Source organism: Oryzias latipes, chromosome 9, assembly GCF_053564925.1.
Source record: "Oryzias latipes strain Hd-rR chromosome 9, Olatipes_Hd-rR_3.1".
NCBI lineage: Eukaryota > Metazoa > Chordata > Actinopteri > Beloniformes > Adrianichthyidae > Oryzias > Oryzias latipes.
Genome location: NC_136245.1, coordinates 13028224 through 13052060, shown reverse-complemented (window position 1 = coordinate 13052060; position 23837 = coordinate 13028224).

Sequence of the window (23837 nt, the reverse complement as noted above, 5' to 3'; positions counted from 1 at the left end):
AAATAACAATTTCTTCACTTTTGAGTGCATATTGTACATAAAAATCAGTTTTTCATTCAAAAGTGTCAAAAAAGCGTTTTCAGCTCCAAATAGCACTGTCTAGACTTCTCCACTTACAAGGTGACAAAAAATAACACTTTCGTCACTTTTGAGTGCATTTTGGCCACAAAAATCAGTTTTTCATTCAAAAGTGTCAAAAACGCGTTTTCAGCTCCAAAAGGCACTGTTTGGACTTTTCCACTTACAAAGTGACAAGAAATAACACTTTCTTCACTTTTGAGTGCATATTGTACATACAAATCAGTTTTTCATTCAAAAGTGTCACAAAAGCGTTTTCAGCTCCAAATAGCACTGTTTAGACTTTTCCACTTACAAGGTGACAAGAACTAAACACTTTCTTCACCTTTGAGTGCATATTGTACATAAAAATAAGTTTTTCATTCAAAAGTGTCAAAAAAGCGTTTTCAGCTCCAAACAGCACTGTTTGGACTTCTCCACTTACAAGGTGACCAGAAATAACACGTTCTTCAACTGCAAATGAGTTCTTTGACTTTTGAGTTCATTTTGGCCACAAAAAACAGTTTTTCATTCAAAAGTCTCAAAAAAGCGTTTTCAGCTCCAAATAGCTCTGTTTAGACTTCTCCACTTACAAGGTGACAAGAAATAACACTTTCTTCACTTTTGAGTGCATATTGTACATAAAAATCAGTTTTTCATTCAAAAGTTTCAAAAAAGAGATTTCAGCTCCAAATAGCACTGTTTAGACTTCTCCACTTACAAGGTGACAAGAACTAAACACTTTCTTCACTTTTGAGTGCATATTGTACATAAAAATCAGTTTGTCATTCAAAAGTGTCAAAAAAGCGTTTTCAGCTCCAAACAGCAGTGATTGGACTTCTCCACTTACAAGGTGACAAGAAATAACACTTTCTTCACTTTTGAGTGCATATTGTACATACAAATCAGTTTTTCATTCAAAAGTGTCAAAAAAGCGTTTTCAGCTCCAAATTGCACTGTTTGGACTTCTCCACTTGCAAGGTGACAAGAAATAACACGTTCTTCAACTGCAAATGAGAACTTTGACTTTTAAATTCATTTTGGCCACAAAAAACAGTTTTTCATTCAAAAGTGTCAAAAATGCGTTTTCAGCTCCAAATAGCACTGTTTGGACTTCTCCACTTACAAGGTGACAAGAAATAACACTTTCTTCACTTTTGAGTGCATATTGTACATAAAAATCAGTTTTTCATTCAAAAGTTTCAAAAAAGCGTTTTCAGCTCCAAATAGCACTGTTTGGACTTCTCCACTTACAAGGTGACAAGAAATAACACTTTCTTCACTTTTGAGTGCATATTGTACATAAAAATCAGTTTTTCATTTAAAAGTGTCACAAAAGTGTTTTCAGCTTCAAATAGCACTGTTTGGACTTCTCCACTTACAAGTTTACAAGAAATAACACGTTCTTCAACTGCAAATGAGAACTTTGACTTTTGAGTTCATTTTGGCCACAAAAAACTGTTTTTCTTTCAAAAGTGTCAAAAAAGCGTTTTAAGCTCCAAACAGCACTGTTTGGACTTCTCCACTTACAAGGTGACAAAAAATAACACTTTCGTCACTTTTGAGTGCATATTGTACATACAAATCAGTTTTTCATTCAAAAGTTTCAAAAAAGAGTTTTCAGCTCCAAATAGCACTGTTTGGACTTCTCCACTTACAAGGTGACAAGAAATAACACTTTCTTCACTTTTGAGTGCATATTGTACATAAAAATCAGTTTTTCATTCAAAAGTGTCAAAAAAGCGTTTTCAGCTCCAAATAGCACTGTTTGGACTTCTCCACTTACAAGGTGACAAGAAATAACACTTTCTTCACTTTTGAGTGCATATTGTACATAAAAATCAGTTTTTCATTCAAAAGTGTCAAAAAAGCGTTTTCAGCTCCAAATAGCACTGTTTAGACTTCTCGACTTACAAGGTGACAAGAAATAACACTTTCTTCACTTTTGAGTGCATATTGTACATAAAAATCAGTTTTTCATTCAAAAGTTTCAAAAAAGCGTTTTCAGCTCCAAATAGCACTGTTTGGACTTCTCCACTTATAAGGTGACAAGAAATAACACTTTCTTCACTTTTGAGTGCATATTGTACATAAAAATCAGTTTTTCATTCAAAAGTGTCACAAAAGTGTTTTCAGCTTCAAATAGCACTGTTTGGACTTCTCCACTTACAAGTTTACAAGAAATAACACGTTCTTCAACTGCAAATGAGAACTTTGACGTTTGAGTTCATTTTGGCCACAAAAAACAGTTTTTCATTCAAAAGTGTCAAAAAAGCGTTTTAAGCTCCAAATAGCACTGTTTGGACTTCTCCACTTACAAGGTGACAAGAAATAACACTTTCGTCACTTTTGAGTGCATATTGTACATACAAATCAGTTTTTCATTCAAAAGTTTCAAAAAAGAGTTTTTAGCTCCAAATAGCACTGTTTGGACTTCTCCACTTACAAGGTGACAAGAAATAACGCGTTCTTCAACTTGCAAATGAGAACTTTGACTTTTGAGTTCATTTTGGCCACAAAAAACAGTTTTAATTCAAAAGTGTCAAAAATGCGTTTTCAGCTCCAAATAGCACTGTTTGGACTTCTCCACTTACAAGGTGACAAGAAATAACACTTTCTTCACTTTTGAGTGCATATTGTACATAAAAATCAGTTTTTCATTCAAAAGTGTCAAAAAAGCGTTTTCAGCTCCAAATAGCACTGTTTAGATTTTTCCACTTACAAGGTGACAAGAAATAACACTTTCTTCACTTTTGAGTGCATATTGTACATAAAAATCAGTTTTTCATTCAAAAGTTTCACAAAAGTGTTCTCAGCTCCAAATAGCACTGTTTGGACTTCTCCACTTACAAGGTGACCAGAAATAACACTTTCGTCACTTTTGAGTGCATTTTGGCCACAAAAATCAGTTTTTCATTCAAAAGTGTCAAAAACGCGTTTTCAGCTCCAAAAGGCACTGTTTGGACTTCTCCACTTACAAAGTGACAAGAAATAACACTTTCTTCACTTTTGAGTGCATATTGTACATACAAATCAGTTTTTCATTCAAAAGTGTCACAAAAGCGTTTTCAGCTCCAAATAGCACTGTTTAGACTTTTCCACTTACAAGGTGACAAGAACTAAACACTTTCTTCACTTTTGAGTGCATATTGTACATAAAAATACGTTTTTCATTCAAAAGTGTCAAAAAAGCGTTTTCAGCTCCAAACAGCACTGTTTGGACTTCTCCACTTACAAGGTGACCAGAAATAACACGTTCTTCAACTGCAAATGAGTTCTTTGACTTTTGAGTTCATTTTGGCCACAAAAAACAGTTTTTCATTCAAAAGTCTCAAAAAAGCGTTTTCTGCTCCAAATAGCACTGTTTAGACTTCTCCACTTACAAGGTGACAAGAAATAACACTTTCTTCACTTTTGAGTGCATATTGTACATACAAATCAGTTTTTCATTCAAAAGTTTCAAAAAAAAAATTTCAGCTCCAAATAGCACTGTTTAGACTTCTCCACTTACAAGGTGACAAGAACTAAACACTTTCTTCACTTTTTAGTGCATATTGTACATAAAAATCAGTTTGTCATTCAAAAGTGTCACAAAAGCATTTTCAGCTCCAAATAGCACTGTTTAGACTTTTCCACTTACAAGGTGACAAGAACTAAACACTTTCTTCACTTTTGAGTGCATATTGTACATAAAAATAAGTTTTTCATTCAAAAGTGTCAAAAAAGCGTTTTCAGCTCCAAACAGCACTGTTTGGACTTCTCCACTTACAAGGTGACAAGAAATAACACGTTCTTCAACTGCAAATGAGAACTTTGACTTTTGAGTTCATTTTGGCCACAAAAAACAGTTTTTCATTCAAAAGTGTCGAAAAAGCGTTTTCAGCTCCAAATAGCACTGTTTGGACTTCTCCACTTACAAGGTGACAAGAAATAACACTTTCGTCACTTTTGAGTGCATTTTGACCACAAAAATCAGTTTTTCATTCAAAAGTGTCACAAAAGCGTTTTCAGCTCCAAATAGCACTGTTTAGACTTCTCCACTTACAAGGTGACAAGAACTAAACACTTTCTTCACTTTTGAGTGCATATTGTACATAAAAATAAGTTTTTCATTCAAAAGTGTCAAAAAAGCGTTTTCAGCTCCAAACAGCACTGTTTGGACTTCTCCACTTACAAGGTGACCAGAAATAACACGTTCTTCAACTGCAAATGAGTTCTTTGACTTTTGAGTTCATTTTGGCCACAAAAAACAGTTTTTCATTCAAAAGTCTCAAAATAGCGTTTTCAGCTCCAAATAGCACTGTCTAGACTTCTCCACTTACAAGGTGACAAGAAATAACACGTTCTTCAACTGCAAATGAGAACTTTGACTTTTGAGTTCATTTTGGCGACAAAAAACAGTTTTTCATTCAAAAGTGTCAAAAACGCGTTTTCAGCTCCAAATAGCACTGTTTGGATTTCTCCACTTACAAGGTGACAAGAAATAACACTTTCTTCACTTTTGAGTGCATATTGTACATACAAATCAGTTTTTCATTCAAAAGTGTCAAAAAAGTGTTTTCAGCTCCAAATAGCACTGTTTGGACTTCTCCACTTACAAGGTGACAAGAAATAACACTTTCGTCACTTTTGAGTGCATATTGTACATAAAAATCAGTTTTTCATTCAAAAGTGTCAAAAAAGCGTTTTCAGCTCCAAATAGCACTGTCTAGACTTCTCCACTTGCAAGGTGACAAGAAATAACACGTTCTTCAACTGCAAATGAGAACTTTGACTTTTAAATTCATTTTGGCCACAAAAAACAGTTTTTCATTCAAAAGTGTCAAAAACGCGTTTTCAGCTCCAAATAGCACTGTTTGGATTTCTCCACTTACAAGGTGACAAGAAATAACACTTTCTTCACTTTTGAATGCATATTGTACATAAAAATCAGTTTTTCATTCAAAAGTGTCAAAAAAGCGTTTTCAGCTCCAAATAGCACTGTTTAGACTTCTCCACTTACAAGGTGACAAGAAATAACACTTTCTTCACTTTTGAGTGCATATTGTACATAAAATCAGTTTTTCATTCAAAAGTTTCAAAAAAGAGTTTTCAGCTCCAAATAGCACTGCTTGGACTTCTCCACTTACAAGGTGACAAGAAATAACACGTTCTTCAACTGCAAATGAGAACTTTGACTTTTAAATTCATTTTGGCCACAAAAAATAGTTTTTCATTCAAAAGTGTCAAAAACGCGTTTTCAGCTCCAAATAGCACTGTTTGGATTTTTCCACTTACAAGGTGACAAGAAATAACACTTTCTTCATTCTTGAGTGCATATTGTACATAAAAATCAGTTTTTCATTCAAAAGTGTCAAAAAAGCGTTTTCAGCTCCAAATAGCACTGTTTAGACTTCTCCACTTACAAGATGACAAGAAATAACACTTTCTTCACTTTTGAGTGCATATTGTACATAAAAATCAGTTTTTCATTCAAAAGTTTCACAAAAGTGTTCTCAGCTCCAAATAGCACAGTTTGGACTTCTCCACTTACAAGGTGACAAGAAATAACGCGTTCTTCAACTTGCAAATGAGAACTTTGACTTTTGAGTTCATTTTGGCCACAAAAATCAGTTTTTCATTCAAAAGTGTCACAAAAGCGTTTTCAGCTCCAAATAGCACTGTTTAGACTTTTCCACTTACAAGGTGACAAGAACTAAACACTTTCTTCACTTTTGAGTGCATATTGTACATAAAAATAAGTTTTTCATTCAAAAGTGTCAAAAAAGCGTTTTCAGCTCCAAACAGCACTGTTTGGACTTCTCCACTTACAAGGTGACCAGAAATAACACGTTCTTCAACTGCAAATGAGTTCTTTGACTTTTGAGTTCATTTTGGCCACAAAAAACAGTTTTTCATTCAAAAGTCTCAAAATAGCGTTTTCAGCTCCAAATAGCACTGTTTAGACTTCTCCACTTACAAGGTGACAAGAAATAACACTTTCTTCACTTTTGAGTGCATATTGTACATACAAATCAGTTTTTCCTTCAAAAGTTTCAAAAAAGAGATTTCAGCTCCAAATAGCACTGTTTAGACTTCTCCACTTACAAGGTGACAAGAACTAAACACTTTCTTCACTTTTGAGTGCATATTGTACATAAAAATCAGTTTGTCATTCAAAAGTGTCAAAAAAGCGTTTTCAGCTCCAAACAGCAGTGATTGGACTTTTCCACTTACAAGGTGACAAGAAATAACACTTTCTTCACTTTTGAGTGCATATTGTACATACAAATCAGTTTTTCATTCAAAAGTGTCAAAAAAGTGTTTTCAGCTCCGAATTGCACTGTTTGGACTTCTCCACTTACAAGGTGACAAGAAATAACACGTTCTTCAACTGCAAATGAGAACTTTGACTTTTGAGTTCATTTTGGCGACAAAAAACAGTTTTTCATTCAAAAGTGTCAAAAACGCGTTTTCAGCTCCAAAAGGCACTGTTCGGACTTCTCCACTTACAAGGTGACAAGAAATAACAATTTCTTCACTTTTGAGTGCATATTGTACATAAAAATCAGTTTTTCATTCAAAAGTGTCAAAAAAGCGTTTTCAGCTCCAAATAGCACTGTCTAGACTTCTCCACTTGCAAGGTGACAAGAAATAACACGTTCTTCAACTGCAAATGAGAACTTTGACTTTTAAATTCATTTTGGCCACAAAAAACAGTTTTTCATTCAAAAGTGTCAAAAACGAGTTTTCAGCTCCAAATAGCACTGTTTGGATTTCTCCACTTACAAGGTGACAAGAAATAACACTTTCTTCACTTTTGAGTGCATATTGTACATAAAAATCAGTTTTTCATTCAAAAGTGTCAAAAAAGCGTTTTCAGCTCCAAATAGCACTGTTTAGACTTCTCCACTTACAAGGTGACAAGAAATAACACTTTCTTCACTTTTGAGTGCATATTGTACATAAAAATCAGTTTTTCATTCAAAAGTTTCAAAAAAGAGTTTTCAGCTCCAAATAGCACTGTTGGACTTCTCCACTTACAAGGTGACAAGAAATAACACGTTCTTCAACTGCAAATGAGAACTTTGACTTTTAAATTCATTTTGGCCACAAAAAACAGTTTTTCATTCAAAAGTGTCAAAAACGCGTTTTCAGCTCCAAATAGCACTGTTTGGATTTCTCCACTTACAAGGTGACAAGAAATAACACTTTCTTCACTTTTGAGTGCATATTGTACATAAAAATCAGTTTTTCATTCAAAAGTGTCAAAAAAGCGTTTTCAGCTCCAAATAGCACTGTTTAGACTTCTCCACTTACAAGATGACAAGAAATAACCCTTTCTTCACTTTTGAGTGCATATTGTACATAAAAATCAGTTTTTCATTCAAAAGTTTCACAAAAGTGTTCTCAGCTCCAAATAGCACAGTTTGGACTTCTCCACTTACAAGGTGACAAGAAATAACGCGTTCTTCAACTTGCAAATGAGAACTTTGACTTTTGAGTTCATTTTGGCCACAAAAAACAGTTTTTCATTCAAAAGTGTCAAAAATGCGTTTTCAGCTCCAAATAGCACTGTTTGGACTTCTCCACTTACAAGGTGACAAGAAATAACACTTTCTTCACTTTTGAGTGCATATTGTACATACAAATCAGTTTTTCATTCAAAAGTGTCAAAAAAGTGTTTTCAGCTCCGAATTGCACTGTTTGGACTTCTCCACTTACAAGGTGACAAGAAATAACACGTTCTTCAACTGCAAATGAGAACTTTGACTTTTGAGTTCATTTTGGCGACAAAAAACAGTTTTTCATTCAAAAGTGTCAAAAACGCGTTTTCAGCTCCAAAAGGCACTGTTCGGACTTCTCCACTTACAAGGTGACAAGAAATAACAATTTCTTCACTTTTGAGTGCATATTGTACATAAAAATCAGTTTTTCATTCAAAAGTGTCAAAAAAGCGTTTTCAGCTCCAAATGGCACTGTCTAGACTTCTCCACTTGCAAGGTGACAAAAAAATAACACGTTCTTCAACTGCAAATGAGAACTTTGACTTTTAAATTCATTTTGGCCCCCAAAAACAGTTTTTCATTCAAAAGTGTCAAAAACGCGTTTTCAGCTCCAAATAGCACTGTTTGGATTTCTCCACTTACAAGGTGACAAGAAATAACACTTTCTTCACTTTTGAGTGCATATTGTACATAAAAATCAGTTTTTCATTCAAAAGTGTCAAAAAAGCGTTTTCAGCTCCAAATAGCACTGTTTAGACTTCTCCACTTACAAGGTGACAAGAAATAACACTTTCTTCACTTTTGAGTGCATATTGTACATAAAAATCAGTTTTTCATTCAAAAGTTTCAAAAAAGAGTTTTCAGCTCCAAATAGCACTGTTGGACTTCTCCACTTACAAGGTGACAAGAAATAACACGTTCTTCAACTGCAAATGAGAACTTTGACTTTTAAATTCATTTTGGCCACAAAAAACAGTTTTTCATTCAAAAGTGTCAAAAACGCGTTTTCAGCTCCAAATAGCACTGTTTGGATTTCTCCACTTACAAGGTGACAAGAAATAACACTTTCTTCACTTTTGAGTGCATATTGTACATAAAAATCAATTTTTCATTCAAAAGTGTCAAAAAAGCGTTTTCAGCTCCAAATAGCACTGTTTAGACTTCTCCACTTACAAGATGACAAGAAATAACCCTTTCTTCACTTTTGAGTGCATATTGTACATAAAAATCAGTTTTTCATTCAAAAGTTTCACAAAAGTGTTCTCAGCTCCAAATAGCACAGTTTGGACTTCTCCACTTACAAGGTGACAAGAAATAACGCGTTCTTCAACTTGCAAATGAGAACTTTGACTTTTGAGTTCATTTTGGCCACAAAAAACAGTTTTCATTCAAAAGTGTCAAAAATGCGTTTTCAGCTCCAAATAGCACTGTTTGGACTTCTCCACTTACAAGGTGACAAGAAATAACACTTTCTTCAATTTTGAGTGCATATTGTACATACAAATCAGTTTTTCATTCAAAAGTGTCAAAAAAGCGTTTTCAGCTCCAAATAACACTGTTTATATTTATCCACTTACAAGGTGACAAGAAATAACACTTTCTTCACTTTTGAGTGCATATTGTACATAAAAATCAGTTTTTCATTCAAAAGTTTCACAAAAGTGTTCTCAGCTCCAAATAGCACTGTTTGGACTTCTCCACTTACAAGGTGACCAGAAATAACACTTTCGTCACTTTTGAGTGCATTTTGGCCACAAAAATCAGTTTTTCATTCAAAAGTGTCAAAAACGCGTTTTCAGCTCCAAAAGGCACTGTTTGGACTTCTCCACTTACAAAGTGACAAGAAATAACACTTTCTTCACTTTTGAGTGCATATTGTACAAACAAATCAGTTTTTCATTCAAAAGTGTCACAAAAGCGTTTTCAGCTCCAAATAGCACTGTTTAGACTTTTCCACTTACAAAGTGACAAGAACTAAACACTTTCTTCACTTTTGAGTGCATATTGTACATAAAAATAAGTTTTTCATTCAAAAGTGTCAAATTAAGCGTTTTCAGCTCCAAACAGCACTGTTTGGACTTCTCCACTTACAAGGTGACCAGAAATAACACGTTCTTCAACTGCAAATGAGTTCTTTGACTTTTGAGTTCATTTTGGCCACAAAAAACAGTTTTTCATTCAAAAGTCTCAAAAAAGCGTTTTCAGCTCCAAATAGCACTGTTTAGACTTCTCCACTTACAAGGTGACAAGAAATAACACTTTCTTCACTTTTGAGTGCATATTGTACATACAAATCAGTTTTTCATTCAAAAGTTTCAAAAAAGAGATTTCAGCTCCAAATAGCACTGTTTAGACTTCTCCACTTACAAGGTGACAAGAACTAAACACTTTCTTCACTTTTTAGTGCATATTGTACATAAAAATCAGTTTGTCATTCAAAGGTGTTACAAAAGCGTTTTCAGCTCCAAATAGCACTGTTTAGACTTTTCCACTTACAAGGTGACAAGAACTAAACACTTTCTTCACTTTTGAGTGCATATTGTACATAAAAATAAGTTTTTCATTCAAAAGTGTCAAAAAAGCGTTTTCAGCTCCAAACAGCACTGTTTGGACTTCTCCACTTACAAGGTGACCAGAAATAACACGTTCTTCAACTGCAAATGAGTTCTTTGACTTTTGAGTGCATATTGTACATAAAAATCAGTTTTTCATTCAAAAGTGTCAAAAAAGCGTTTTCAGCTCCAAATAGCACTGTTTAGATTTCTCCACTTACAAGGTGACAAGAAATAACACTTTCTTCACTTTTGAGTGCATATTGTACATAAAAATCAGTTTTTCATTCAAAAGTTTCACAAAAGTGTTCTCAGCTCCAAATAGCACTGTTTAGACTTTTCCACTTACAAGGTGACAAGAACTAAACACTTTCTTCACTTTTGAGTGCATATTGTACATAAAAATCAGTTTGTCATTCAAAAGTGTCAAAAAAGCGTTTTCAGCTCCAAACAGCAGTGATTGGACTTCTCCACTTACAAGGTGACAAGAAATAACACTTTCTTCAACTGCAAATGAGAACTTTGACTTTTGAGTTCATTTTGGCGACAAAAAACAGTTTTTCATTCAAAAGTGTCAAAAACGCGTTTTCAGCTCCAAAAGGCACTGTTTGGACTTCTCCACTTACAAGGTGACAAGAAATAACAATTTCTTCACTTTTGAGTGCATATTGTACATTAAAATCAGTTTTTCATTCAAAAGTGTCAAAAAAGCGTTTTCAGCTCCAAATAGCACTGTCTAGACTTCTCCACTTGCAAGGTGACAAGAAATAACACGTTCTTCAACTGCAAATGAGAACTTTGACTTTTAAATTCATTTTGGCCACAAAAAACAGTTTTTCATTCAAAAGTGTCAAGAACGCGTTTTCAGCTCCAAAAGGCACTGTTTGGACTTCTCCACTTACAAAGTGACAAGAAATAACACTTTCTTCACTTTTGAGTGCATATTGTACAAACAAATCAGTTTTTCATTCAAAAGTGTCACAAAAGCGTTTTCAGCTCCAAATAGCACTGTTTAGACTTTTCCACTTACAAGGTGACAAGAACTAAACACTTTCTTCACTTTTGAGTGCATATTGTACATAAAAATAAGTTTTTCATTCAAAAATGTCAAAAAAGCGTTTTCAGCTCCAAACAGCACTGTTTGGACTTCTCCACTTACAAGGTGACCAGAAATAACACGTTCTTCAACTGCAAATGAGTTCTTTGACTTTTGAGTTCATTTTGGCCACAAAAAACAGTTTTTCATTCAAAAGTCTCAAAAAAGCGTTTTCAGCTCCAAATAGCACTGTTTAGACTTCTCCACTTACAAGGTGACAAGAAATAACACTTTCTTCACTTTTGAGTGCATATTGTACATACAAATCAGTTTTTCATTCAAAAGTTTCAAAAAAGAGATTTCAGCTCCAAATAGCACTGTTTAGACTTCTCCACTTACAAGGTGACAAGAACTAAACACTTTCTTCACTTTTTAGTGCATATTGTACATAAAAATCAGTTTGTCATTCAAAAGTGTCACAAAAGCGTTTTCAGCTCCAAATAGCACTGTTTAGACTTTTCCACTTACAAGGTGACAAGAACTAAACACTTTCTTCACTTTTGAGTGCATATTGTACATAAAAATAAGTTTTTCATTCAAAAGTGTCAAAAAAGCGTTTTCAGCTCCAAATAGCACTGTTTAGACTTCTCCACTTACAAGGTGACAAGAAATAACACTTTCTTCACTTTTGAGTGCATATTGTACATACAAATCAGTTTTTCATTCAAAAGTTTCAAAAAAGAGATTTCAGCTCCAAATAGCACTGTTTAGACTTCTCCACTTACAAGGTGACAAGAACTAAACACTTTCTTCACTTTTGAGTGCATATTGTACATAAAAATCAGTTTGTCATTCAAAAGTGTCAAAAAAGCGTTTTCAGCTCCAAACAGCAGTGATTGGACTTCTCCACTTACAAGGTGACAAGAAATAACACTTTCTTCAACTGCAAATGAGAACTTTGACTTTTGAGTTCATTTTGGCGACAAAAAACAGTTTTTCATTCAAAAGTGTCAAAAACGCGTTTTCAGCTCCAAAAGGCACTGTTTGGACTTCTCCACTTACAAGGTGACAAGAAATAACAATTTCTTCACTTTTGAGTGCATATTGTACATTAAAATCAGTTTTTCATTCAAAAGTTTCACAAAAGTGTTCTCAGCTCCAAATAGCACAGTTTGGACTTCTCCACTTACAAGGTGACAAGAAATAACGCGTTCTTCAACTTGCAAATGAGAACTTTGACTTTTGAGTTCATTTTGGCCACAAAAAACAGTTTTTCATTCAAAATTGTCAAAAATGCGTTTTCAGCTCCAAATAGCACTGTTTGGACTTCTCCACTTAGAAGGTGACAAGAAATAACACTTTCTTCACTTTTGAGTGCATATTGTACATAAAAATCAGTTTTTCATTCAAAAGTGTCACAAAAGTGTTCTCAGCTACAAATAGCACTGTTTGGACTTCTCCACTTACAAGGTGACCAGAAATAACACTTTCGTCACTTTTGAGTGCATTTTGGCCACAAAAATCAGTTTTTCATTCAAAAGTGTCAAAAACGCGTTTTCAGCTCCAAAAGGCACTGTTTGGACTTTTCCACTTACAAAGTGACAAGAAATAACACTTTCTTCACTTTTGAGTGCATATTGTACAAACAAATCAGTTTTTCATTCAAAAGTGTCACAAAAGCGTTTTCAGCTCCAAATAGCACTGTTTAGACTTTTCCACTTACAAGGTGACAAGAACTAAACACTTTCTTCACTTTTGAGTGCATATTGTACATAAAAATAAGTTTTTCATTCAAAAATGTCAAAAAAGCGTTTTCAGCTCCCAACAGCACTGTTTGGACTTCTCCACTTACAAGGTGACCAGAAATAACACGTTCTTCAACTGCAAATGAGTTCTTTGACTTTTGAGTTCATTTTGGCCACAAAAAACAGTTTTTCATTCAAAAGTCTCAAAAAAGCGTTTTCAGCTCCAAATAGCACTGTTTAGACTTCTCCACTTACAAGGTGACAAGAAATAACACTTTCTTCACTTTTGAGTGCATATTGTACATACAAATCAGTTTTTCATTCAAAAGTTTCAAAAAAGAGATTTCAGCTCCAAATAGCACTGTTTAGACTTCTCCACTTACAAGGTGACAAGAACTAAACACTTTCTTCACTTTTTAGTGCATATTGTACATAAAAATCAGTTTGTCATTCAAAAGTGTCACAAAAGCGTTTTCAGCTCCAAATAGCACTGTTTAGACTTTTCCACTTACAAGGTGACAAGAACTAAACACTTTCTTCACTTTTGAGTGCATATTGTACATAAAAATAAGTTTTTCATTCAAAAGTGTCAAAAAAGCGTTTTCAGCTCCAAACAGCACTGTTTGGACTTCTCCACTTACAAGGTGACCAGAAATAACACGTTCTTCAACTGCAAATGAGTTCTTTGACTTTTGAGTTCATTTTGGCCACAAAAAACAGTTTTTCATTCAAAAGTCTCAAAAAAGCGTTTTCAGCTCCAAATAGCACTGTTTAGACTTCTCCACTTACAAGGTGACAAGAAATAACACTTTCTTCACTTTTGAGTGCATATTGTACATACAAATCAGTTTTTCATTCAAAAGTTTCAAAAAAGAGATTTCAGCTCCAAATAGCACTGTTTAGACTTCTCCACTTACAAGGTGACAAGAACTAAACACTTTCTTCACTTTTGAGTGCATATTGTACATAAAAATCAGTTTGTCATTCAAAAGTGTCAAAAAAGCGTTTTCAGCTCCAAACAGCAGTGATTGGACTTCTCCACTTACAAGGTGACAAGAAATAACACTTTCTTCAACTGCAAATGAGAACTTTGACTTTTGAGTTCATTTTGGCGACAAAAAACAGTTTTTCATTCAAAAGTGTCAAAAACGCGTTTTCAGCTCCAAAAGGCACTGTTTGGACTTCTCCACTTACAAGGTGACAAGAAATAACAATTTCTTCACTTTTGAGTGCATATTGTACATTAAAATCAGTTTTTCATTCAAAAGTGTCAAAAAAGCGTTTTCAGCTCCAAATAGCACTGTCTAGACTTCTCCACTTGCAAGGTGACAAGAAATAACACGTTCTTCAACTGCAAATGAGAACTTTGACTTTTAAATTCATTTTGGCCACAAAAAACAGTTTTTCATTCAAAAGTGTCAAAAACGCGTTTTCAGCTCCAAAAGGCACTGTTTGGACTTCTCCACTTACAAAGTGACAAGAAATAACACTTTCTTCACTTTTGAGTGCATATTGTACAAACAAATCAGTTTTTCATTCAAAAGTGTCACAAAAGCGTTTTCAGCTCCAAATAGCACTGTTTAGACTTCTCCACTTACAAGGTGACAAGAACTAAACACTTTCTTCACTTTTGAGTGCATATTGTACATAAAAATAAGTTTGTCATTCAAAAGTGTCACAAAAGCGTTTTCAGCTCCAAATAGCACTGTTTAGACTTTTCCACTTACAAGGTGACAAGAACTAAACACTTTCTTCACTTTTGAGTGCATATTGTACATAAAAATAAGTTTTTCATTCAAAAGTGTCAAAAAAGCGTTTTCAGCTCCAAACAGCACTGTTTGGACTTCTCCACTTACAAGGTGACCAGAAATAACACGTTCTTCAACTGCAAATGAGTTCTTTGACTTTTGAGTTCATTTTGGCCACAAAAAACAGTTTTTCATTCAAAAGTCTCAAAAAAGCGTTTTCAGCTCCAAATAGCACTGTTTAGACTTCTCCACTTACAAGGTGACAAGAAATAACACTTTCTTCACTTTTGAGTGCATATTGTACATACAAATCAGTTTTTCATTCAAAAGTTTCAAAAAAGAGATTTCAGCTCCAAATAGCACTGTTTAGACTTCTCCACTTACAAGGTGACAAGAACTAAACACTTTCTTCACTTTTGAGTGCATATTGTACATAAAAATCAGTTTGTCATTCAAAAGTGTCAAAAAAGCGTTTTCAGCTCCAAACAGCAGTGATTGGACTTCTCCACTTACAAGGTGACAAGAAATAACACTTTCTTCAACTGCAAATGAGAACTTTGACTTTTGAGTTCATTTTGGCGACAAAAAACAGTTTTTCATTCAAAAGTGTCAAAAACGCGTTTTCAGCTCCAAAAGGCACTGTTTGGACTTCTCCACTTACAAGGTGACAAGAAATAACAATTTCTTCACTTTTGAGTGCATATTGTACATTAAAATCAGTTTTTCATTCAAAAGTGTCAAAAAAGCGTTTTCAGCTCCAAATAGCACTGTCTAGACTTCTCCACTTGCAAGGTGACAAGAAATAACACGTTCTTCAACTGCAAATGAGAACTTTGACTTTTAAATTCATTTTGGCCACAAAAAACAGTTTTTCATTCAAAAGTGTCAAAAACGCGTTTTCAGCTCCAAAAGGCACTGTTTGGACTTCTCCACTTACAAAGTGACAAGAAATAACACTTTCTTCACTTTTGAGTGCATATTGTACAAACAAATCAGTTTTTCATTCAAAAGTGTCACAAAAGCGTTTTCAGCTCCAAATAGCACTGTTTAGACTTTTCCACTTACAAGGTGACAAGAACTAAACACTTTCTTCACTTTTGAGTGCATATTGTACATAAAAATAAGTTTTTCATTCAAAAATGTCAAAAAAGCGTTTTCAGCTCCAAACAGCACTGTTTGGACTTCTCCACTTACAAGGTGACCAGAAATAACACGTTCTTCAACTGCAAATGAGTTCTTTGACTTTTGAGTTCATTTTGGCCACAAAAAACAGTTTTTCATTCAAAAGTCTCAAAAAAGCGTTTTCAGCTCCAAATAGCACTGTTTAGACTTCTCCACTTACAAGGTGACAAGAAATAACACTTTCTTCACTTTTGAGTGCATATTGTACATACAAATCAGTTTTTCATTCAAAAGTTTCAAAAAAGAGATTTCAGCTCCAAATAGCACTGTTTAGACTTCTCCACTTACAAGGTGACAAGAACTAAACACTTTCTTCACTTTTGAGTGCATATTGTACATAAAAATCAGTTTGTCATTCAAAAGTGTCAAAAAAGCGTTTTCAGCTCCAAACAGCAGTGATTGGACTTCTCCACTTACAAGGTGACAAGAAATAACACTTTCTTCAACTGCAAATGAGAACTTTGACTTTTGAGTTCATTTTGGCGACAAAAAACAGTTTTTCATTCAAAAGTGTCAAAAACGCGTTTTCAGCTCCAAAAGGCACTGTTTGGACTTCTCCACTTACAAGGTGACAAGAAATAACAATTTCTTCACTTTTGAGTGCATATTGTACATTAAAATCAGTTTTTCATTCAAAAGTGTCAAAAAAGCGTTTTCAGCTCCAAATAGCACTGTCTAGACTTCTCCACTTGCAAGGTGACAAGAAATAACACGTTCTTCAACTGCAAATGAGAACTTTGACTTTTAAATTCATTTTGGCCACAAAAAACAGTTTTTCATTCAAAAGTGTCAAAAACGCGTTTTCAGCTCCAAAAGGCACTGTTTGGACTTCTCCACTTACAAAGTGACAAGAAATAACACTTTCTTCACTTTTGAGTGCATATTGTACAAACAAATCAGTTTTTCATTCAAAAGTGTCACAAAAGCGTTTTCAGCTCCAAATAGCACTGTTTAGACTTTTCCACTTACAAGGTGACAAGAACTAAACACTTTCTTCACTTTTGAGTGCATATTGTACATAAAAATAAGTTTTTCATTCAAAAATGTCAAAAAAGCGTTTTCAGCTCCAAACAGCACTGTTTGGACTTCTCCACTTACAAGGTGACCAGAAATAACACGTTCTTCAACTGCAAATGAGTTCTTTGACTTTTGAGTTCATTTTGGCCACAAAAAACAGTTTTTCATTCAAAAGTCTCAAAAAAGCGTTTTCAGCTCCAAATAGCACTGTTTAGACTTCTCCACTTACAAGGTGACAAGAAATAACACTTTCTTCACTTTTGAGTGCATATTGTACATACAAATCAGTTTTTCATTCAAAAGTTTCAAAAAAGAGATTTCAGCTCCAAATAGCACTGTTTAGACTTCTCCACTTACAAGGTGACAAGAACTAAACACTTTCTTCACTTTTTAGTGCATATTGTACATAAAAATCAGTTTGTCATTCAAAAGTGTCACAAAAGCGTTTTCAGCTCCAAATAGCACTGTTTAGACTTTTCCACTTACAAGGTGACAAGAACTAAACACTTTCTTCACTTTTGAGTGCATATTGTACATAAAAATAAGTTTTTCATTCAAAAGTGTCAAAAAAGCGTTTTCAGCTCCAAACAGCACTGTTTGGACTTCTCCACTTACAAGGTGACCAGAAATAACACGTTCTTCAACTGCAAATGAGTTCTTTGACTTTTGAGTTCATTTTGGCCACAAAAAACAGTTTTTCATTCAAAAGTCTCAAAAAAGCGTTTTCAGCTCCAAATAGCACTGTTTAGACTTCTCCACTTACAAGGTGACAAGAAATAACACTTTCTTCACTTTTGAGTGCATATTGTACATACAAATCAGTTTTTCATTCAAAAGTTTCAAAAAAGAGATTGCAGCTCCAAATAGCACTGTTTAGACTTCTCCACTTACAAGGTGACAAGAACTAAACACTTTCTTCACTTTTGAGTGCATATTGTACATAAAAATCAGTTTGTCATTCAAAAGTGTCAAAAAAGCGTTTTCAGCTCCAAACAGCAGTGATTGGACTTCTCCACTTACAAGGTGACAAGAAATAACACTTTCTTCAACTGCAAATGAGAACTTTGACTTTTGAGTTCATTTTGGCGACAAAAAACAGTTTTTCATTCAAAAGTGTCAAAAACGCGTTTTCAGCTCCAAAAGGCACTGTTTGGACTTCTCCACTTACAAGGTGACAAGAAATAACAATTTCTTCACTTTTGAGTGCATATTGTACATTAAAATCAGTTTTTCATTCAAAAGTTTCACAAAAGTGTTCTCAGCTCCAAATAGCACAGTTTGGACTTCTCCACTTACAAGGTGACAAGAAATAACGCGTTCTTCAACTTGCAAATGAGAACTTTGACTTTTGAGTTCATTTTGGCCACAAAAAACAGTTTTTCATTCAAAATTGTCAAAAATGCGTTTTCAGCTCCAAATAGCACTGTTTGGACTTCTCCACTTACAAGGTGACAAGAAATAACACTTTCTTCACTTTTGAGTGCATATTGTACATAAAAATCAGTTTTTCATTCAAAAGTGTCACAAAAGTGTTCTCAGCTACAAATAGCACTGTTTGGACTTCTCCATTTACAAGGTGACAAGAAATAACATTTTCTTCACTTTTGAGTGCATATTGTACATACAAATCAGTTTTTCATTCAAAAGTTTCAAAAAAGCGTTTTCAGCTCCAAATAGCACTGTTTGGACTTCTCCACTTACAAGGTGACAAGAAATAACGCGTTCTTCAACTGCAAATGAGAACTTTGACGTTTGAGTTCATTTTGGCCACAAAAAACAGTTTTTCATTCAAAAGTGTCAAAAACGCGTTTTCAGCTCCAAAAGGCACTGTTTGGACTTCTCCACTTACAAAGTGACAAGAAATAACACTTTCTTCACTTTTGAGTGCATATTGTACATACAAATCAGTTTTTCATTCAAAAGTGTCACAAAAGCGTTTTCAGCTCCAAATAGCACTGTTTAGACTTTTCCACTTACAAGGTGACAAGAACTAAACACTTTCTTCACTTTTGAGTGCATATTGTACATAAAAATAAGTTTTTCATTCAAAAGTGTCAAAAAAGCGTTTTCAGCTCCAAACAGCACTGTTTGGACTTCTCCACTTACAAGGTGACCAGAAATAACACGTTCTTCAACTGCAAATGAGTTCTTTGACTTTTGAGTTCATTTTGGCCACAAAAAACAGTTTTTCATTCAAAAGTCTCAAAAAAGCGTTTTCAGCTCCAAATAGCACTGTTTAGACTTCTCCACTTACAAGGTGACAAGAAATAACACTTTCTTCACTTTTGAGTGCATATTGTACATACAAATCAGTTTTTCATTCAAAAGTTTCAAAAAAGAGATTTCAGCTCCAAATAGCACAGTTTGGACTTCTCCACTTACAAGGTGACAAGAAATAACGCGTTCTTCAACTTGCAAATGAGAACTTTGACTTTTGAGTTCATTTTGGCCACAAAAAACAGTTTTCATTCAAAAGTGTCAAAAATGCGTTTTCAGCTCCAAATAGCACTGTTTGGACTTCTCCACTTACAAGGTGACAAGAAATAACACTTTCTTCACTTTTGAGTGCATATAGTACATACAAATCAGTTTTTCATTCAAAAGTGTCACAAAAGCGTTTTCAGCTCCAAATAGCACTGTTTAGACTTTTCCACTTACAAGGTGACAAGAACTAAACACTTTCTTCACTTTTGAGTGCATATTGTACATAAAAATAAGTTTTTCATTCAAAAGTGTCAAAAAAGCGTTTTCAGCTCCAAACAGCACTGTTTGGACTTCTCCACTTACAAGGTGACCAGAAATAACACGTTCTTCAACTGCAAATGAGTTCTTTGACTTTTGAGTTCATTTTGGCCACAAAAAACAGTTTTTCATTCAAAAGTCTCAAAAAAGCGTTTTCAGCTCCAAATAGCACTGTTTAGACTTTCTCCACTTACAAGGTGACAAGAAATAACACTTTCTTCACTTTTGAGTGCATATTGTACATACAAATCAGTTTTTCATTCAAAAGTTTCAAAAAAGAGATTTCAGCTCCAAATAGCACAGTTTGGACTTCTCCACTTACAAGGTGACAAGAAATAACGCGTTCTTCAACTTGCAAATGAGAACTTTGACTTTTGAGTTCATTTTGGCCACAAAAAACAGTTTTCATTCAAAAGTGTCAAAAATGCGTTTTCAGCTCCAAATAGCACTGTTTGGACTTCTCCACTTACAAGGTGACAAGAAATAACACTTTCTTCACTTTTGAGTGCATATTGTACATACAAATCAGTTTTTCATTCAAAAGTGTCAAGAAAGCGTTTTCAGCTCCAAATAGCACTGTTTAGATTTCTCCACTTACAAGGTGACAAGAAATAACACTTTCTTCACTTTTGAGTGCATATTGTACATAAAAATCAGTTTTTCATTCAAAAGTTTCACAAAAGTGTTCTCAGCTCCAAATAGCACTGTTTGGACTTCTCCACTTACAAGGTGACCAGAAATAACACTTTCGTCACTTTTGAGTGCATTTGGCCACAAAAATCAGTTTTTCATTCAAAAGTGTCAAAAACGCATTTTCAGCTCCAAAAGGCACTGTTTGGACTTCTCCACTTACAAAGTGACAAGAAATAACACTTTCTTCACTTTTGAGTGCATATTGTACATTCAAATCAGTTTTTCATTCAAAAGTGTCACAAAAGCGTTTTCAGCTCCAAATAGCACTGTTTAGACTTTTCCACTTACAAGGTGACAAGAACTAAACACTTTCTTCACTTTTGAGTGCATATTGTACATAAAAATAAGTTTTTCATTCAAAAGTGTCAAAAAAGCGTTTTCAGCTCCAAACAGCACTGTTTGGACTTCTCCACTTACAAGGTGACCAGAAATAACACGTTCTTCAACTGCAAATGAGTTCTTTGACTTTTGAGTTCATTTTGGCCACAAAAAACAGTTTTTCATTCAAAAGTCTCAAAAAAGCGTTTTCAGCTCCAAATAGCACTGTTTAGACTTTTCCACTTACAAGGTGACAAGAAATAACACTTTCTTCACTTTTGAGTGCATATTGTACATACAAATCAGTTTTTCATTCAAAAGTTTCAAAAAAGAGATTTCAGCTCCAAATAGCACTGTTTAGACTTCTCCACTTACAAGGTGACAAGAACTAAACACTTTCTTCACTTTTTAGTGCATATTGTACATAAAAATCAGTTTGTCATTCAAAAGTGTCACAAAAGCGTTTTCAGCTCCAAATAGCACTGTTTAGACTTTTCCACTTACAAGGTGACAAGAACTAAACACTTTCTTCACTTTTGAGTGCATATTGTACATAAAAATAAGTTTTTCATTCAAAAGTGTCAAAAAAGCGTTTTCAGCTCCAAACAGCACTGTTTGGACTTCTCCACTTACAAGGTGACCAGAAATAACACGTTCTTCAACTGCAAATGAGTTATTTGACTTTTGAGTTCATTTTGGCCACAAAAAACAGTTTTTCATTCAAAAGTCTCAAAAAAGCGTTTTCAGCTCCAAATAGCACTGTTTAGACTTCTCCACTTACAAGGTGACAAGAAATAACACTTTCTTCACTTTTGAGTGCATATTGTACATACAAATCAGTTTTTCATTCAAAAGTTTCAAAAAAGAGATTTCAGCTCCAAATAGCACTGTTTAGACTTCTCCACTTACAAGGTGACAAGAACTAAACACTTTCTTCACTTTTGAGTGCATATTGTACATAAAAATAAGTTTTTCATTCAAAAGTGTCAAAAAAGCGTTTTCAGCTCAAAACAGCACTGTTTGGAATTCTCCATTTACAAGGTGACCAGAAATAACACGTTCTTCAACTGCAAATGAGTTCTTTGACTTTTGAGTTCATTTTGGCCACAAAAAACAGTTTTTCATTCAAAAGTCTCAAAAAAGCGTTTTCAGCTCCAAATAGCACTGTTTAGACTTTTCCACTTACAAGGTGACAAGAAATAACACTTTCTTCACTTTTGAGTGCATATTGTACATACAAATCAGTTTTTCATTCAAAAGTTTCAAAAAAGAGATTTCAGCTCCAAATAGCACTGTTTAGACTTCTCCACTTACAAGGTGACAAGAACTAAACACTTTCTTCACTTTTTAGTGCATATTGTACATAAAAATCAGTTTGTCATTCAAAAGTGTCACAAAAGCGTTTTCAGCTCCAAATAGCACTGTTTGGACTTCTCCACTTACAAGGTGACCAGAAATAACACGTTCTTCAAATGCAAATGAGTTATTTGACTTTTGAGTTCATTTTGGCCACAAAAAACAGTTTTTCATTCAAAAGTCTCAAAAAAGCGTTTTCAGCTCCAAACAGCAGTGATTGGACATCTCCACTTACAAGGTGACAAGAAATAACACTTTCTTCACTTTTGAGTGCATATTGTACATACAAATCAGTTTTTCATTCAAAAGTGTCAAAAAAGTGTTTTCAGCTCCAAATTGCACTGTTTGCACTTCACCACTTACAAGGTGACAAAAAATAACACGTTCTTCAACTGCAAATGAGAACTTTGACTTTTGAGTTCATTTTGGCGACAAAAATAGTTTTTCATTCACAAGTGTCAAAAATGCGTTTTCAGCTCCAAAAGGCACTGTTTGGACTTCTCCACTTACAAGGTGACAAGAAATAACAATTTCTTCACTTTTGAGTGCATATTGTACATAAAAATCAGTTTTTCCTTCAAAAGTGTCAAAAAAGCGTTTTCAGCTCCAAATAGCACTGTTTAGATTTCTCCACTTACAAGGTGACAAGAAATAACACTTTCTTCACTTTTGAGTGCATATTGTACATAAAAATCAGTTTTTCATTCAAAAGTTTCACAAAAGTGTTTTCAGCTCCAAATAGCACTGTTTGGACTTCTCCACTTACAAGGTGACCAGAAATAACACTTTCGTCACTTTTGAGTGCATTTTGGCCACAAAAATCAGTTTTTCATTCAAAAGTGTCAAAAACGCGTTTTCAGCTCCAAAAGGCACTGTTTGGACTTCTCCACTTACAAAGTGACAAGAAATAACACTTTCTTCACTTTTGAGTGCATATTGTACATACAAATCAGTTTGTCATTCAAAAGTGTCACAAAAGCGTTTTCAGCTCCAAATAGCACTGTTTAGACTTTTCCACTTACAAGGTGACAAGAACTAAACACTTTCTTCACTTTTGAGTGCATATTGTACATATAAATAAGTTTTTCATTCAAAAGTGTCAAAAAAGCGTTTTCAGCTCCAAACAGCACTGTTTGGACTTCTCCACTTACAAGGTGACCAGAAATAACACGTTCTTCAACTGCAAATTAGTTCTTTGACTTTTGAGTTCATTTTGGCCACAAAAAACAGTTTTTCATTCAAAAGTCTCAAAAAAGCGTTTTCAGCTCCAAATAGCACTGTTTGGACTTCTCCACTTACAAGGTGACAAGAAATAACACTTTCTTCACTTTTGAGTGCATATTGTACATACAAATCAGTTTTTCATTCAAAAGTGTCAAAAAAGCGTTTTCAGCTCCAAATAGCACTGTTTAGATTTCTCCACTTACAAGGTGACAAGAAATAACACTTTCTTCACTTTTGAGTGCATATTGTACATAAAAATCAGTTTTTCATTCAAAAGTTTCACAAAAGTGTTCTCAGCTCCAAATAGCACTGTTTGGACTTCTCCACTTACAAGGTGACCAGAAATAACACTTTCGTCACTTTTGAGTGCATTTTGGCCACAAAAATCAGTTTTTCATTCAAAAGTGTCAAAAACGCGTTTTCAGCTCCAAAAGGCACTGTTTGGACTTCTCCACTTACAAAGTGACAAGAAATAACACTTTCTTCACTTTTGAGTGCATATTGTACATTCAAATCAGTTTTTCATTCAAAAGTGTCACAAAAGCGTTTTCAGCTCCAAATAGCACTGTTTAGACTTTTCCACTTACAAGGTGACAAGAACTAAACACTTTCTTCACTTTTGAGTGCATATTGTACATAAAAGTAAGTTTTTCATTCAAAAGTGTCAAAAAAGCGTTTTC